A 19323-nucleotide genomic window follows, 5' to 3' on the forward strand; every position below is an offset into this window, starting at 1 on the left:
CTATGAGTGAGAATATGCAGTGTTTGGTTTTTTGTTCTTGCGATCGTTTACTGAGAATGATGATTTCCAATTTCATCCATGTCCCTACAAAGGACATGAACTCATCATTTTTTATGGCTGCATAGTATTCCATGGTGTATATGTGCCACATTTTCTTAATCCAGTCTATCATTGTTGGACATTTGGGTTGGTTCCAAGTCTTTGCTATTGTGACTAGTGCTGCAATAAACATACATGTGCATGTGTCTTTATAGCAGCATGATTTATAGTCCTTTGGGTATATACCCAGTAATGGGATGGCTGGGTCAAATGGTATTTCTAGTTCTGGATCCCTGAGGAATCGCCATACTGACTTCCACAAGGGTTGAACTAGTTTACAGTCCCACCAACAGTGTAAAAGTGTTCCTATTTCTCCACATCCTCTCCAGCACCTGTTGTTTCCTGACTTTTTAATGATTGCCATTCTAACTGGTGTGAAATGGTATCTCGTTGTGGTTTTGATTTGCATTTCTCTGATGGCCAGTGATGGAGAGCATTTTTTCATGTGTGTTTTGGCTGCATAAATGTCTTCTTTTGAGAAGTGTCTGTTCATGTCCTTTACCCACTTTTTGATGGGATTGTTTGTTTTTTTCTTGTAAATTTGTTGGAGTTCATTGTAGATTCTCGATATTAGCCCTTTGTCAGATGAGTAGGTTGTGAAAATTTTCTCCCATTTTGTAGGTTGCCAGTTCACTCTGATGGTAGTTTCTTTTGCTGTGCATAAGCTCTTGAGTTTAATTAGATCTCATTTGTCAATCTTGGCTTTTGTTGCCATTGCTTTTGGTGTTTTAGTCATGAAGTCCTTGCCCATGCCTATGTCCTGAATGGTAATGCCTAGGTTTTCTTCTAGGGTTTTTATGGTTTTAGGTCTAACATTTAAGTCTTTAATCCATCTTGAATTAATTTTTGTATAAGGTGTAAGGAAGGGATCCAGTTTCAGCTTTCTACATATGGCTAGCCAGTTTTCCCAGCACCATTTATTAAATAGGGAATCATTTCCCCATTGCTTGTTTTTCTCAGATTTGTCAAAGATCAGATAGTTGTAGATATGTGGCATTATTTCTGAGGGCTCTGTTCTGTTCCGTTGATCTATATGTCTGTTTTGGTACCAGTACCATGCTGTTTTGGTTACTGTAGCCTTGTAGTATAGTTTGAAGTCAGTAGCGTGATGCCTCCAGCTTTGTTCTTTTGGCTGAGGATTGACTTGGCGATGCAGGCTCTTTTTCGGTTCCATATGAACTTTAAAGTAGTTTTTTTCCAATTCTGTGAAGAAAGTCATTGGTAGCTTGATGGGGATGGCATTGAATCTATAAATTACCTTGGGCAGTATGGCCATTTTCACGATATTGATTCTTCCTACCCATGAGCATGGAATTTTCTTCCATTTCTTTGTATCCTCTTTTATTTCATTGAGCAGTGGCTTGTAGTTCTCCTTGAAGAGGTCCTTCACATCCCTTGTAAGTTGGATTCCTAGGTATTTTATTCTCTTTGAAGCAATTGTGAATGGGAGTTCACTCATGATTTGGCTCTCTGTTTGTCTGTTATTGGTGTATAAGAATGCTTGTGATTTTTGTACATTGATTTTGTATCCTGAGACTTTGCTGAAGTTGCTTATCAGCTTAAGGAGATTTTGGGCTGAGACAATGGGGTTTTCTAGATATACAATCATGTCATCTGCAAACAGGGACAATTTGATTTCTTTTTTTCCTAATTGAATACCCTTTATTTCCTTCTCCTGCCTAATTGCCCTGGCCAGAACTTCCAACACTATGTTGAATAGGAGTGGTGAGAGACGGCATCCCTGTCTTGTGCCAGTTTTCAAAGGGAATGCTTCCAGTTTTTGCCCATTCAGTATGATATTGGGGCTGTGGGTTTGTCATAGATAGCTCTTATTATTTTGAGATACGTCCCATCAATACTTAATTTATTGAGAGTTTTTAGCATGAAGGGTTGTTGAATTTTCTCAAAGGCCTTTTCTGCATCTATTGAGATAATCATGTGGTTTTTGTCTTTGGTTCTGTTTATATGCTGGATTACATTTATTGATTTGCGTATATTGAACCAGCCTTGCATCCCAGGGATGAAGCCCACTTGATCATGGTGAATAAGCTTTTTGATGTGCTGCTGGATTCGGTTTGCCAGTATTTTATTGAGGATTTTTGCATCAATGTTCATCAAGGATATTGGTCTACAATTCTCTTTTTTAGTTGTGTCTCTGCCAGGCTTTGGTATCAGGATGATGCTGGCCTCATAAAATGAGTTAGGGAGGATTCCCTCTTTTTCTATTGATTGGAATAGTTTCAGAAGGAATGGTACCAGTTCCTCCTTGTACCTCTGGTAGAATTCGGCTGTGAATCCATCTGGTCCTGGACTCTTTTTGGTTGGTAAGCTATTGATTGTTGCCACAATTTCAGAGCCTGTTATTGGTCTATTCAGAGATTCAACTTCTTCCTGGTTTAGTCTTGAGAGGGTGTATGTGTCAAGGAATTTATCCATTTCTTCTAGATTTTCTAGTTTATTTGCGTAGAGGTGTTTGTAGTATTCTCTGATGGTAGTTTGTGTTTCTGTGAGATCGGTGGTGATATCCCCTTTATCATTTTTTATTGCATCTATTTTATTCTTCTCTCTTTTCTTCTTTATTAGTCTTGCTAGCGGTCTATCAATTTTGTTGATCCTTTCAAAAAACCAGCTCCTGGATTCATTAATTTTTTGAAGGGTTTTTGGTGTCTCTATTTCCTTCAATTCTGCTCTGATTTTAGTTATTTCTTGCCTTCTGCTAGCTTTTGAATGTGTTTGCTCTTGCTTTTCTAGTTCTTTTAATTCTGATGTTAAGGTGTCAATTTTGGATCATTCCTGCTTTCTCTTGTGGGCATTTAGTGCTATAAATTTCCCTCTACACACTGCCTTGAATGTGTCCCAGAGATTCTGGTATGTTGTGTCTTTGTTCTCGTTGGTTTCAAAGAACATCTTTATTTCTGCCTTCATTTCGTTATGTACCCAGTAGTCATTCAGGAGCAGGTTGTTCAGTTTCCACATAGTTGAGCGGTTTTGAGTGAGTTTCTTAATCCTGAGTTCTAGTTTGATTGCAGTGTGGTCTGAGAGACAGTTTGTTATAATTTCTGATCTTTTACATTTGCTGAGGAGAGCTTTACTTCCAAGTATGTGGTCAATTTTGGAATAGGTGTGGTGTGGTGCTGAAAAAAATGTATATATTCTGTTGATTTGGGGTGGAGAGTTCTGTAGATGTCTATTAGGTCCGCTTGTTGCAGAGCTGAGTTCAATTCCTGGGTATCCATGTTAACTTTCTGTCTCCTTGATCTGTCTAATGTTGACAGTGGGGTGTTAAAGTCTCCCATTATTATTGTGTGGGAGTCTAAGTCTCTTTGTAGGTCACTCAGGACTTGCTTTATGAATCTGGGTGCTCCTGTATTGGGTGCATATATATTTAGGATAGTTAGCTCTTCTTGTTGTATTGATCTCTTTACCATTATGTAATGGCCTTCTTTGTCTCTTTTGATCTTTGTTGGTTTAAAGTCTGTTTTATCAGAGGTTAGGATTGCAACCCCTGCCTTTTTTTGTTTTCCATTTGCTTGGTAGATCTTTCTCCATCCTTTTGTTTTGAGCCTATGTGTGTCTCTGCACGTGAGATGGGTTTCCTGAATACAGCACACTGATGGGTCTTGACTCTTTATCCAATTTGCCAGTCTGTGTCTTTTAATTGGAGCATTTAGTCCATTTACATTTAAAGTTAATATTGTTATGTATGAATTTGATCCTGTCATTATGATGTTAGCTGGTTATTTTGCTCATAAGTTGGTGCAGTTTCTTCCTAGTCTCGATGGTCTTTACATTTTGGCATGATTTTGCAGTGGCTCATACCGGTTGTGCCTTTCCATGTTTAGCGCTTCCTTCAGGAGCTCTTTTAGGGCAGGCCTGGTGGTGACAAAATCTCTCAGCATTTGCTTGTCTGTTAAGTATTTTATTTCTCCTTCACTTATGAAGCTTCGTTTGGCTGGATATGCAATTCTGGGTTGAAAATTCTTTTCTTTAAGAATGTTGAATATTGGCCCCCACTCTCTTCTGGCTTGTAGAGTTTCTGCCGAGAGATCCGCTGTTAGTCTGATGGACTTCCCTTTGTGAGTAACCCGACCTTTCTCTCTGGCTGCCCTTAACATTTTTTCCTTCATTTCAACTTTGGTGAATCTGACAATTATGTGTCTTGGAGTTACTCTTCTCGAGGAGTATCTTTGTGGTGTTCTCTGTATTTCCTGAATCTGAATGTTGGCCTGCCTTGCTAGATTGGGGAAGTTCTCCTGGGTAATATCCTGCAGAGTGTTTTCCAACTTGGTTCCATTCTCCCCGTCACTTTCAGGTACACCAATCAGATGTAGATTTGGTCTTTTCACATAGTCCCATATTTCTTGGAGGCTTTGTTTGTTTCTTTTTATTCTTTTTTCTCTAAACTTCCCTTCTCACTTCATTTCATTCATTTCATCTTCCATCACTGATAGCCTTTCTTCCATTTGATCGCATCGGCTCCTGAGGCTTCTGCATTCTTCACGTAGTTCTCAAGCCTTGGCTTTCAGCTCCATCAGCTCCTTTAAGCACTTCTCTGTATTGGTTATTCTAGTTATACATTCGTCTAAATTTTTTTCAAAGTTTTCAACTTCTTTGCCTTTGGTTTGAATTTCCTCCTGTAGCTTGGAGTAGTTTGATCGTCTGAAGCCTTCTTCTCCCAACTCGTCAAAGTCATTCTCCGTCCAGTTTTGTTCCGTTGCTGGTGAGGAACTGCATTCCTTTGGAGGAGGAGAGGCACTCTGCTTTTTAGAGTTTCCAGTTTTTCTGCTCTGTTTTTTCCCCATCTTTGTGGTTTTATCTACTTTTGGTCTTTGATGATGGTGATGCACAGATGGGTTTTTGGTGTGGATGTCCTTTCTGTTTGTTAGTTTTCCTTCTAACAGATAGGACCCTCAGCTGCAGGTCTGTTGGAGTTTGCTAGAGGTCCACTCCAGACACTGTTTGCCTGGGTACCAGCAGCGGTGGCTGCAGAACAGCAGATTTTCATGAACTGCGAATGCTGCTGTCTGATCATTCCTCTGGAAGTTTTGTCTCAGAGGAGTACCTGGCCATGTGAGGTGTCAGTCTGCCCCTACTGGGGGGTGCCTCCCAGTTAGTCTGCTTGGGGGTCAGGGGTCAGGGACCCACTTGAGGAGGCAGTCTGCCCATTCTCAGATCTCCAGTTGAGTGCTGGGAGAACCACTGCTCTCTTCAAAGCTGTCAGACAGGGACATTTAAGTCTGCAGAGGTTACTGCTGTCTTTTTGTTTGTCTGTGCCCTGCCCCCAGAGGTGGAACCTATAGAGGCAGTCAGGCCTCCTTGAGCTGTGGTGGGCTCCACCCAGTTCGAGCTTCCTGGTTGCTTTGTTTACCTAAGCAAGCCTGGGCAATGGCGGGCGCCCCTCCCCCAGCCTCGTTGCCCCCTTGCAGTTTGATCTCAGACTGCTGTGCTAGCAATCAGTGAGACTCTGTGGGTGTAGGACCCTCCAAGCCAGGTGCGGGATATAATCTCCTGATGCTCCATTTTTTAAGGCCGTCGGAAAAGCGCACCAGGAGATTATATCCTGCACCTGGCTCAGAGGGTCCTACGCCCACAGAAGCAAGTTGAATCTCCCTGGATGCATACACTAGCCAAGATGAAACAATTCAGGTGTTTCAGCTGGTCAAGGTCTCTAGGTGGACATTATTATTTAGAGAATAAATTAAAAGAGATAAGAGCAATGAAGTGTGGACAGAATTGGATGCTTACTTTACTCACATTCAGCTGAGGGTATAGATATAGATTGAAAAGCGGGGAGGGTGTCACAGTAAAGGTAGACATCTAATGCTGACATGTATCTATGTTCAGCCTGCTTTATATGACCCATATGATTTAGAAACGTTTTACATAATAAAGTTACTCCCTACTCTTCCTAGTGACCCTTAATTGTTTGCAATCAAACAAAGTGGTAAGAGACTTTCAGTTCCAACCAAGACTGAGAAGACCCCCCTGTCCTTCCAGGTTTTCCCTCTTACAACTAAAACTCTGGATATAATACAACACAAAAATCATAAGAAGACTCTGAAACATGGAAGGAAGGTGGGTTGCCTAGGGACCTTGCGACTTGAAGAACAATATGGCAATGAATTCCCTGGTATATTAGTTAGCTTAGGGTGTCACAACAAAATACCACCTACTAGGTAGCTTAAACAACATAAATTTATTTTCTCAAAGAACTGAAGATTGGAAGTACGTGATCAAGGTGCCAGTAGGGTTGATTTCTCCTGAGGCATCTCTCCTTGGCTTGCACATGGCTACCTTTGTACTGTGTCTGTTACAGTAGGCAGCTAGTCAGGCATGAGCAGGGCAGGAGAGGGATCCCTGCCACCCCCATCAGGAATGTCAGGGGACCATAAAGTGATGGTCAGGTGGTTGCTACACTGTTTCTCTAAAATAATAATTGGTCCCAGCTGGCATTAAGGAAAGGCAGTCTCCCAATAGATAGAAAAAACCTAAAACTGGTGATTAGCAGCTTCCAGTTAAGATCTCGGGAGTTGGGCCAGTGGGCTCAAGCATGCACACTAAGAGGCAAAATGGTGAGGTTTAATTGGTATACAACCTTCTAGAAACATTAGGACTGGTACGGGAAGAATGTCTCAAGTGGGCATATGCACAATTTTGGCAAACACATTGCACATGTGGCCCCTCTCAAGTGCTGGCAGGCCACCATGCATGCGGACAGCCCACCCTAGGGGAGAAATTTGAGAATAACACAAGACCCTGGAAGCATGCCAATGTATAAAACCCCAAATCAAAAGGTCAACTTGCGCACTTGATCTTTCAAGTTGCCCACTTGGCTCTCTTCCAAGTGTACTTTACTTCCTTTCGTTCCTGCTCTAAAGCTTTTTAATAAACTTTCACTCCTACTCTAAAACTTGTCACACTCTCTTATTCTGCCTTATGCCCCTCAGTCGAATTCTTTCTTCAGAGGAGGCAAGAATTGAAAGTGCTGCACAGCTGTACAGACTTACTACCGGAAATGCCTTCTCATGAACTTTCTCTGTATACATGTAAAAAGAGAGAGAGAGAGAGAGAAAGAGAGAGCAAACTCTTGTATCTATTCCTCTTATTATAAAAATGTTAGTCATGTAAGATTAGGGCTTCATTTATGAAGCCTTATGACCTCATTCAACCTCAGTCACCTCCTTAAGAGCCCTACCTCCAAATATGGTCACATTGGAGATTAGGGCTTCAATGCATAAAATTGGGGAGGCCACAATTCAGTCAATACAACCTATTTTTTTTTAATCAACTTCACATATCCCAGAAATGCTGACAAGCACAGACAAAAGAAGAATGTCTTTTTTTCCTAGCCAAAGTTGAAGAAAATGGGAGACCTAAGAACAGAAATCTTTTGGCAATTTTCTTTAGTATTTTTCCATCAATATCCATCAGAGATATTGACCTGTAGTTTTCTTTTTTAATGTGACTTTGGTCTCCTTTTTGATGTGACTTCGCTCTTTTAGAATCAGTGTGGAAGCATTCCCTTCTCTATTTTTCTGAAAAGTTTGAGTAGAATTGGTATGACTTCTTTGTTAAATGTTGCGTGGAATTCAGCAGTGAAGCCAGCCGTCAGTTCCTGGGCTTTTCTTTACTGAAAGATTTTTTTGTTAAGGCTCTGATCTTATTACTTGTTATTGTTCTGCTCACATTTTGGATTTCTTTCTGGTTAAATCTTGGTAAGTTGTATGTGTCTCAGCATTTGTCCATTTCTTCTAGGTTTTTCAATTAATTGGCAAAGAGTTGCCCATATCACTATTAATGATCCTTTGAATTTCTGTAGTATAAGTTGTAATGTCTCCTTCTTCACATCTGATTTTATTTATTTTGATTTTTTTCCTAGTCTGGCTAATGGTATGTCAATTTTGTTTAACCTTTCAAAAAAACAACCTTTTGTTTTAATAACCCTTTGTACCGTTTTCTTCATTTAAATTTTATTAATTTATGCTTCTGATCTTTAGTATGTTTTTCTTCTACTAATTTTGGGCTTGGTTTGCTCTTGCTTGTCTAGTTCTGTAAGATGTGTAGATTGTTTATTTGAATTTTTTCTCTTTTTGATGTACTCACTTACAGTTATAAACTCCCTATTAGTACTGTTTTTGCTATATCTCATAGGTTTGGTATGTTGTGTTTCCATTATCATTTGTTTCAAGAAATTTTTCAATTTACTTCTTAATTTCCTCATTAACCCATTGGTCATTCAGGAGCATATTGTTTACTTTCCATGTATTTTTATAGTTCCAAAATTCCTCTTGTTATTAATTTCTAATTTTATTCCATTGTGCTTAGAGAAGACGCTAGATATTACTTTACTTTTTTGAATGTTTTAAGATTTGTTTTGTGACCTAACATATGGTCTATCCTTGGGAATAATTCATGTGCTGAGGGAAATAATGTGTATTCTATAGTCGTTGCATAAAATGATCTGTAAATATCTATTAGATCCATTTTGGTCTATACTGCAGATTAAGTCTCATGTTTATTTGTTAATTTTCTGTACAAAAGATCTATCCAATGCTGGAAGTGGTGTAGTGAAGTCTCCAATTATGATTGTTTTGGGGCCTATATCTCTCTTTAGCTCTAATAATATTTGCTTTATGTATATATCTGGGTGCTCCACTGTTGGGTGTATACACACACACACACACACACACACACACACACACACAAACACACACACACACATAGAGAGAGAGACAGAGGATATAACAAATATATACATATAATTGTTATAGCCTCTTGCTGAACTGACCCCTCTGTCAATATATAACGACCTTGTTTTATCTCTTCTTATAGTTTTTGTCTTGAAATCTATTTTGTCTGGCATAAGTATAGGAAATATTGCTCCTTTTGGTTTCCGTTGGCATGTAAGATCTTTTTTTTATCACTTTATTTTCAGTCTATGTGTGTATTTACAAGTGAAGTGTGTTTCCTGTAAGAAACAGATCAATGGGACTTGTTTCTTTTTAATCCATTCAGTCAATGTATATCTTTTGATTGGAGTATTTAGTCTATTTAGATTCAATATTATTTTTGATAAGTAAGTACTTACTGCTGCCATTTTCTTATTTGTTTTCTGGTTGTTTTGTGGTCTCCTCTTACTTCTTTCTTTCCTTCTTGCCATCCTTTAATGAAGATGATTTTCTCTGGTGATATGATTTATTTCCTTACTTTTTATTTTTTGTGTATCCATTGCACGATTTTTCATTTGAGGTTACCATGAGGATTGCAAATACTATCTTATAACCTATTATTTTTATCTGATAACAACTTAACACTTTGCCCAAACAAAGAAACAAACAAGCAAAAGAAAATTAATAAAGATTCTACACCGTAACTTTATCCCTCTGGTTTTTATCATTTTGTTTTTTCTGTTTGAGTTAATTTTTGTATATGGTGTAACGTAAGGGTGTAACTTCATTTTTTTGCCTGTGGATATCCAGATTTTCCTTCACTACTTGTTGAAGAGACTGTCTTTTCTCCACTGTATAGTCTTGGCATTCTTGTCAACAATTATTTGGACAAATATGCAAGATATTTTTCTGGGCTCTGTATTCTGTTCCAGTGGTTTACATACATTTGTCTTTAGGCCAGTACCACACCATCTTGATTACTGTTGTTTTGTAGTATGTTTTGATATCAGAAAATGTTAGGCCTTCAACTTTTTTATTTTTCATGACTGTTTTGGCTATTCTGGATCCCTTGAGAGTCCTTATGAATTTTAGAATGTTCTTTACATTTTTTTTTCCAGGAAACAACACCAGATATCACCTGGTACAATGATTCATGTTTTTTAGTGGAAATCTTTCTAGAGAGGTTGACTTATCCAACGCAAAACACCTTAGGGGCATCAATCCTGGTATATTCACCTTGTGTTGGCTCTACTATGGAGCCGATATTCTTAAACAACTCAGATTTCAGCAACAGTGGCCTATAGGTACGGCTTCCTGTTGCCATGTTGTTTCTTCTCAAGCTTTTGCATGGAGATTGACCTGTAGGAGTCTGAATAGGGATTTAATTCATGACATATTCTGTTACATAAGTTAAGATTGGCACATGATAGTTGCTCAATATATGTTGTTCTTCTCTTTCGTGTACATTCAGGTTTTTGTCATTACTCAGCCTAATGTAATAGATGATTTTTGTTTATAAATATGATTAATAAAGATAAATGCCTTTTTTTGTACTCAAGATATATTGTAATTTGGCCCAAATTATATTGCTTTAACTAACCCAATGGTCTTGCAATATCTTTTTCTCTACAAGTACCACAATACCTTTAGTGTGTTTAAATATCTTTATACACTGCAATGACTTCAAAAGTGCCATTTCATTTGCCAGAAATGTCCTGTATTCTTGTCTTTCTAATGACCTAGGACTTCTAAAATCAGCTCAAACTTCAGATTCTCTATGAAAAGTTTTATTGTCTTTCCACAAAAGGGTTAGCCTCCCTCCTTTGTGCTCCTATTTACCTCATATATTTCCATCTCCTTCAGTTCATTTTCTTCTCTGACTCTATAAAAGTGTGTTAAAATAATATGCTAATTCCTAAAGAAAATGTTTCCAAAAATGTTCAAGCAGCATTACATGAAATGAACACAGAAGACAAGTTCAGTAAAGAAAAAAACAAAAACAAAAACAAAACCTTTAATAAGTTGAAAGTTATTCTGATGGATCAACTCATTTAGCTAAACATCTTATTCTTCTTAATGATAAAAGTCTAAATATAACATTATAAACATTCAAAATTTCCTCCCATGTATTCAGAATTTTGCTGAAATAAATATAAGCAATGGCTTGTCCATAAAAACTGTAGTTTTATGTGCTGTTTTTTTCAGGATGAGTTTCTGTGTTAAGACCTGAACTGGACTATGAACTCCACTGGTCTTCCCTGTTTCTGGGAAGTGTGCCTCTTATGCCTACAAACCTTGTATCACAGCGATATGAGGCCATGAACAATGAGGGTGTCTCATTCTTGTCAGTAGTGATAAATGTAACACCCATTGCCTGAGCTTGCACACCAGAAAATATAATAGAGTTCTGGCCCGAGAACCCTATTGAAATCTCAATTCATAGTTAACAGTGTTGCCAGGAACTTGCTGAAGTAGTTTTCTGTTTGTTTTGTCAGGCTCTGTACAGCTTTAAGCTGCTCACCTAATGTGTTTAATGTTATAGTTAATGTCAGAAAACATAGTAACCAACATATGAGCCCAGCATTACTCTCATCTGTTTGAAGTTACGCTCTCCAAGATGTCAGCTTTGATGAAATGTTCTCCATAGGGCTCTTGTAAAACTCATCAGTAGTGCACTGATGAAAAATTCCTGCAAGCTACTAATGTCCTTTAATCATATAGCTTTGTGTATTACTCTTTGATATTTTGTGCTTTTAGCCAGAGAACCTACACAAGATGGAAAATACTACTCTTTTCCATTCTATAAATGCATGGCATACAAATATAAACTCTGCTTTCCACTTATGGCTAGGTATTAGCGGAGGAAATTAAGACACAGTGTGCCAATGGCCTGAACCTAGGCTTTCTAGCCCTGTCTTTGCCATTTGACGGTAATAGTAGATCACTTTTGTTTGTACATATTAAGAAGGTTTTATGAAATCTGTCCTCTAAAACAACATTAAAGAAAAGGAAGGGTAGTCTTACCCCTTGGTTTCCCCATTATAACATTTTCACTAGAAAAATACTGTCCTCACAAGGTACTGTTATTTAGAAGAGATACAAAATAATAAATAGTATTAGGAGATTTGGGGAACATTTTCTTTCTTATATACACTTTAACATATCAAAGTTTCTGCTGGTGGGTACTTACACAAAGCAATTGAGATCTATGATACATTTTACATATGTAACTAAGCACAGAATATTTATAATGCATTTTACTGTAATAAGTTTCATGCATGCATATCTTCTCTTACTCTACATTACCCCTTCATCTCCTACTTTAATTTAAAAGGTGATGAAATTGGAACCTGTCTCTAGGTTTGGGGGTACACAGTGAAAAATTATCCACTGGTAACTTTTGCACCTTGAGTTTTTGTTTCAGAAAAGTTCCAGGAAGAAGTTCAACCCTGATGTAATTGTCCATTCTTGCATTGCTATAAAGAAATACCTGAGACTGGATAATTTGCAAACAAAAGGGGTTTAATTGGCTCATGGCTCTGCAGGCTGTACAAGAAGCATGATGCTGGCATCTTCTCAGCATCTGAGAGGCCTCAGGAAACTTCCAATTATGTCAGAAGGGGAAAGGGGAGCAGGTACATTACATGAGCACAGCAGGAGCAAGACAGAGAGAGGAGGTAGGTACCACACTTTTAAATGATCAGATCTTATGTCACTCACTATTGTCAGGACAGCACAAAGAGGATGGTGCTAAACCATTCATGGGAAATGTGCCCTGATGATCCAATCACCTCCCACTAGGCCCCTCCTCTAATGTTGAGGATTACAATTCAACAGGAGATTTGGGCAGTGACACACATCTAAACTATATCATTAGGCCCTGGCCCCTCCCAAATCTCATGCCCTTCTCACATTTCAAAGTACTATCCTGCCTTACCAATAGTGCCCCAAAGTCTTTACTCATTCCAGTGTTAATTCAATAGTCCAAAATCCAAAGTCTCATCTGAGATGAGGCAAGTCCTTTCCACCTATAAGCCTCTAAAATTAAAAAAAAAAAAACAAGTTAGTTACTTCCAAGATAGAGTGGAGTTATAGGCATTGGATAAACATTCCCATTTCAAAAAGGAACTACAGGCCCTCTGCAAGTTTAAAACCCTCAGAGCAGTCATTAAATCTTAAAGCACCAAAACGATCTTCTTTGACTTCATGTCCCACATCCAGGGTACACTGGTGTGAAGGGTGGGCTCCCAAGGCCTTGGGTAGCTGCATTCCTGTGGCTTTGCAGTGTTCTTCTTCCATGGATGCTCTTACAGGCTGGCATTGCATGCCTGTGGCTTTTCCAGGTTAAGAGTGCAAGTTGTCCGTCGATCTACTATTCTGGGGTCTGGAGGATGACAATCCTCGTCACATAGTTCCACTACGCAGTGCCCCAGACTCTGCATAGTGAAACTGTGGGGGCTTCAAACCTACATTTCCTTTCTGTATTGTAACTGTCCAAGAGGTTCACCTTGCCTGCTGCCTAGAGAGAGCTGATTTATCAAGACAGGGGAATCGCAATAGAGAAAGAGTAATTCATGCAGAGCTGGCTGTGAGGGAGTCTAGCGTTTAATTATTACTCAAATCAGTCTCCCCTAGCATTCACGCATCAGAGTTTTTCAGGATAATGTGGTGGGTGAGGAGGGTCAATGAGTAAGGGCTACTAATTGGTCGGGTCGGAGATGAAAAGGAAAAGTATCCCTGCATATTTTTTCCAGAGCAAGTGTGGATATAATTTTAAGTGAAATAAAATTATTAACAATTATGAAGTTTTTGTTATTCATGGTATATTTAATAGTGGTGTCTGTGTAGAGGATGACAGTGTATGTTCGCTACTTGGTGAACATAGTGTCCGTGATATCTGTCTTCTACCAATCCAAAAAGTACAAAAATGAATATTAAAATTTCAGGAATCATTATCTCTCTTAATCTTTTCTCTTCTCAGTTTTGTTGTGGTAATGGAGGCAGCTTACAAGCCCATTGCCTACTAAAAGTACACTTACAGATCTTTAAATGTTAAAAGAAAAGAGGGTGTTTTTTGTACTAAGTATACTTGTATCTCAGAATTTTCCTTGTCTTAGTTCCTTACCATGCCTCAAAGTGTAAATGTGAAATATCTAAAATGCATTTAGGATCAAATAATTGCTATTGTTATGCTCAGAAAGTGTTTTTTTTTTTTTAAATTATACCTTAAGTTCTAGGGTACATGTGCACAACGTACAGGTTTGATACATAGGTATATATGTGCCATGTTGGTTTGCTGCACCCATCAACTCATCATTTACATTAGGTTCTTCTCCTAATGCTATCCCTCCCCCAGCTCCCCACCCCTCAGTGTGTGATGTTCCCCGCCCTGTGTCCAAGTGATCATATTGTTCAATTCCCACCTATGAGTGAGAACATGCAGTGTTTGGTTTTCTGACCTTGTGATAGTTTGCTGAGAATGATGGTTTACAGCTTCATCTGTGTCCCTGGAAAGGACATGAACTCATCCTTTATTCCATTGTGTATATGTGCCACATTTTCTTAATCCAGTCTGTCATTGATGGACATTTGGGTTGGTTCCAAGTCTCTGCTCTTGTGATAGTGCCGCAATAAACATACACGTGCATGTGTCTTTATAGTAACATGATTTACAATCTTTTGGGTGTATACCTAGTAATGGGATGGCTGGGTCAAATGGTATTTCTAGTTCTAGATACTTGAGGAATTGCCACACCATCTTCCACAATGGTTGAACTAATTTGCCCTCCCACCAACAGTGTAAAAGTGTTCCTATTTCTCCACATCCTCTCCAGCATCTGTTGTTTCCTGACTTTTTAATGATTCCCATTCTAACTGGCATGAGATGGTATCTCATTGTGGTTTTGATTTGCATTTCTCTGATGACCAGTGATGATGAGCATTTTTTCATGTGTCTGTTGGCTGCATAGATGTCTTCTTCTGAGAAGCATCTGTTCATATCCATTGCCCACTTTTTGATGGGGTTGTTTTTTCTTGTAAATTTGTTTGAGTTCATTGTAGATTCTGGATATTAGCCCTTTGTCAGATAGGTAGATTGCAAAAATTTTCTCCCATTCTGTAGGTTGCCTGTTCACTCTGATTGTAGTTTCTTTTGCCGTGTGGAAGCTCTTTAGTTTAATTAGATCCCATTTGTCTATTTTGGCTTTTGTTGCCATTGCTTTTGGTGTTTTAGTCGTGAAGTCCTTACCCATGCCTATGGCCTGAATGGTATTGCCTAGGTTTTCTTCTAGGGTTTTTACGGTTTTAGGTCTAACATTTAAGTCTTTAATCCATCTTGAATTAATTTCTATATAAGGTGTAAGGAAGGGATCCAGTTTCAGCTTTCTACATATGGCTAGCCAGTTTTCCCAGCACCATTTATTAAATAGGGAATCCTTTCCCCATTTCTTGTTTTTGTCGGGTTCGTCAAAGATCAGATGGTTGTAGATGTGTGGTGTTATTTCTGAGCTCTCTGTTCTGTTCCGTTGGTCTATATCTCTATTTTGGTACCAGTATATGCTGTTTTGGTTACTGTAGCCTTGTAGTATAGTTTGAAGTCAGGTAGCGTGATGGCTCCAGCTTTGTTCTTTTGGCTTAGGATTGTCTTGGCAATGCAGGCTCTTTTTTGTTTCCATATGAACTTAAAGTAGTTTTTTTTTCCAATTCTGTGAAGAAAGTCATTGGTAGCTTGATGGGGATGGCAATGAATCTATACATTACCTTGGACAGTATGGCCATTTTCAAGATATTGATTCTTCCTATCCATGAGCATGGAATGTTCTTCCATTTGTTGTGTCCTCTTTTATTCTGTTGAGCAGTGGTTTGTAGTTCTCCTTGAAGAGGTTCCTCACATCCCTTGTAAGTTGGATTCCTAGGCATTTTATTCTCTTTGTAGCAATTGTGAATGGGAGTTCACTCATGATTTGGCTCTCTGTTTGTCTATTATTGGTGTATAAGAATGCTTGTGATTTTTGCACATTGATTTTGTATCCTGAGACTTTGCTGAAGCTGCTTATCAGCTTAAGGAGATTTGGGGCTGAGACGATGGGGTTTTCTAGATATACAATCATGTCATCTGCAAATAGGGACAATTTGATTTCCTCTTTTCCTAATTGAATACCCTTTATTTCCTTCTCCTGCCTGATTGCCCTGGCCAGAACTTCCAACACTATGTTGAATAGGAGTGGTGAAAGAGGGCATCCTTGTCTTGTGCCAGTTTTCAAAGGCGATGCTTCCAGTTTTTGCCCATTCAGTATGATATTGGCTGTGGGTTTGTCATAAATAGCTCTTATTATTTTGAGATATGTTCCATCAATACCTAGTTAATTGAGAGTTTTTAGCATGAAGGGCTGTTGAATTTTGTTGAAGTCCTTTTCGTCATCTATTCAGATAGCCATGTGGTTTTTGTCATTGGTTCTGTTTATATGATGGATTATGTTTATTGATTTGTGCTGGGGAAGTTCTCCTGGATAATATCCCGAAGAGTGTTTTCCAACTTGGTTCCATTCTGCCCGTCACTTTCAGGTACACCAATCAAACATAGATTTGGTCTTTTCACATAATCCCATATTTCTTGGAGTCTTTGTTCATTTCTTTTTACTCTTTTTTCTCTAAGCTTTTCTTCTCACTTTATTTCATTAATTTGATCTTCAGTAACTGATACCCTTTCTTCCACTTGATCGAATCAGCTATTGAAGCTTGTGCATGCGTTACGAAGTTCTCATGCCATGGTTTTCATTTCCATCAGCCCATTTAAGGTCTCCTCTACACTGTTTATTCTAGTTAGCCATTCGTCTAACCTTTTTTCAAGGTTTTTAGCTTCCTTGCCATGGGTTCAAACATTCTCCTTTAGCTTGGAGAAGTTTGTTAATTACCAACCTTCTGAAGCCTACCTCTGTCAACTCGTCAAAGTCATTCTCCATCCAGCTTTGCTCCATTGCTGGCAAGGAGCTGCAATCCTTTGGAGGAGAAGAGGCACTCTGATTTTTAGAATTTTCAGCTTTTCTGCTCTGGCTTCTCCCCATCTTTGTGGTTTTATCTACCTTTGGTCTTTGATGTTGGTGACCTACAGATGGGGTTTTGGTGTAGATGTCCTTTTTATTGATGTTGATGCTGTTCCTTTCTGTTTGTTAGTTTTCCTTCTAACAGTCAGGTCCCTCAGCTACAGGTCTGTTGGAGTTTGCTGGAGGTCCCCTCCAGACTCTGTTTGCCTGGATATCACCAGTGGAGGCTGCAGAACAGCAAATACTGCTGCCTGATCCTTCCTCTGGAAGCTTCGTCCCAGAGGGGCACCCGCCTATATGAAGTGTATGTCGGATCCTACTGGGAGGTGTCTCCCAGTTAGGCTACATGGGGGTCAGGAACCCACTTGAGGAGGTAGTCTGTCTTTTCTTAGAGCTCAAATGCCATGCTGGGAGAACCACTGCTCTCTTCAGAGCTGTCAGACAGGGACATTTAAGTCTGCAGGAGTCGTCTGCTGCCTTTTGTTCAGCTATGCCCTGCCCACAAAGGTGGAGTCTAGAGACAGTAGGCCTTGCTGAGCTGCGGTGAGCTCTGCCCAGTTCGAGCTTCCCAGCTGCTTTGTTTACCTACTGAAGCCTCAGCAATGGCAGGTGCCCCTCCCCCAGCCAGGCTGCTGCCTCACAGTTTGATCTCAGACTGCTGCACTAGCAGTGAGCAAGGCTCTGTGGGCGTAGGACCCGCCAAGCCAGGCATGGGAAAGAATCTCCTTGTCTACCAGTTGCTAAGACCTTGGGAAAAGCGCAGTATTTGGGTGGGAGTGTGCCGTTTTTCCAGGTACAGTCTATCACAGCTTCCCTTGTTTAGGAAAGGGAAATCCCCTGACCTCTTGCACTTCCCAAGTGAGGCATGTCCCACCCTGCTTCAGCTCACCCTCCATGGGCTGCACCCACTGTCCAGCTAGTCCCAGTGAGATGAACCAGGTACCTCAGTTGGAAATGCAGAAATCACCCATCTTCTGTGTTGATCACACTGGGAGCTGCATACCGGGGCTGTTCCTATTCGGCCATCTTGCAACAGAGCTCTATTTTTTTTTTTTTTAAGAAGTTTTCTGTCTTTGTTACTACTTTCCTGTCAAACTTGGCTACATTTGGTCTGTGTGGAAATAATATTATGAATAAAAGACAGCTAGGCTAAATTGATTTTTAAGAGAATTTAATGACTCATTTATAGAATCTGAATTTTTAGACTCAGTGAAAAAATCATGCAAATTCTCATCAGTTGATGTTCTCTGTCTGAAATCAAATGTTTCTATTATACTCCTAACTCCTAGAGACATTTAGAGAAACTTCCTTCTAATAATAATACAATAAGCCTATTAATTCAGACTATTTCTACATGATAGAAGAGTTACAGACTATTTCTACATAATAGAACATCTTCCAACTGTCATCTAAAGTAATTTGCTATTGTTACTTCATGTGAAGTTGAATGAATGATGAAAATATATACATATAGTTCACTTCTCATTCAAAGAATTTATAATTATACCACTACCAGATAAGAAATATTAATATTGTGGTGCTTATTTTATGTACAGAATTGTGCTTACAAAAATTATGTAAATACACCATACAATACACATATATATTTATGTATCTATATTTACATATAATATCTATATATGTACACATTAATCTGATTATACTTAATATAATATAGTGGTTTACAACATCCTTAACTACAATTGGAAATATGATTTCTAAAGCTGATTACCATTCTGATTTATAAAAACACCATAATTTTAAAGATAAGATGAATTGTATCACCCCTGCCAAAAATTATATGTTGAAATCCTAATCCCAGTACCTCAAATTGTGACTTTATTTGGAAATAGGGCTTTGGGGATGTAACTAGTTAAGATGAAGTCATACTAGGGTAGAGTGGGCCCATAACCCAATCTGACTGGATTCTTCATGAAAAGAATGTCATGTGAAGAGACAGACATGCATTCACACTGAGAGAACATAAGAAGATTAGAGTTATGCTGTCACAAGCCAAAAGACTACCAGAAGCTTGGAGAGAGGCCTGAGAGAAATACTTCTGTAGCACCTTCAGAGGGAATGTGGCCCTGCTGACACTGATCTTAGATTTCTGGTCTCTAGAAATTTGTGACAATAAATTTCTGTTGTTTACGTCACTCTGTGGTACTTTGTTACAGCAGCCATGGCAAACTAATATGTCTCTAATTTTTTCACTTTTTTGCTTTTGAAAGTGACAATAAGATGAATGTTACTATATCAGAAAGGTTATTCACCTGTCCAATTATTTTATTTTACAAAATAAGCTTTATTAAAGTATAATTCACATTGAAAAAAGAAAAATGACTCAGAGAAGTCTGAGCTATATGAGGTATGCAAAATTTATCAGGCCCAAAAAGACATGATTATGGGACTTCAGTCATGCCTGCTGCACTCGTGACTGGGATGGGGGAAATTGTTTAAAGGTATTTTGTTCCTGACTCACCCATTATCTAACTGTTCCTGGAATTGGTGAT

This window comes from Pongo pygmaeus, chromosome X, assembly GCF_028885625.2.
Source record: "Pongo pygmaeus isolate AG05252 chromosome X, NHGRI_mPonPyg2-v2.0_pri, whole genome shotgun sequence".
In the NCBI taxonomy this organism is placed as follows: Eukaryota; Metazoa; Chordata; class Mammalia; order Primates; family Hominidae; genus Pongo; species Pongo pygmaeus.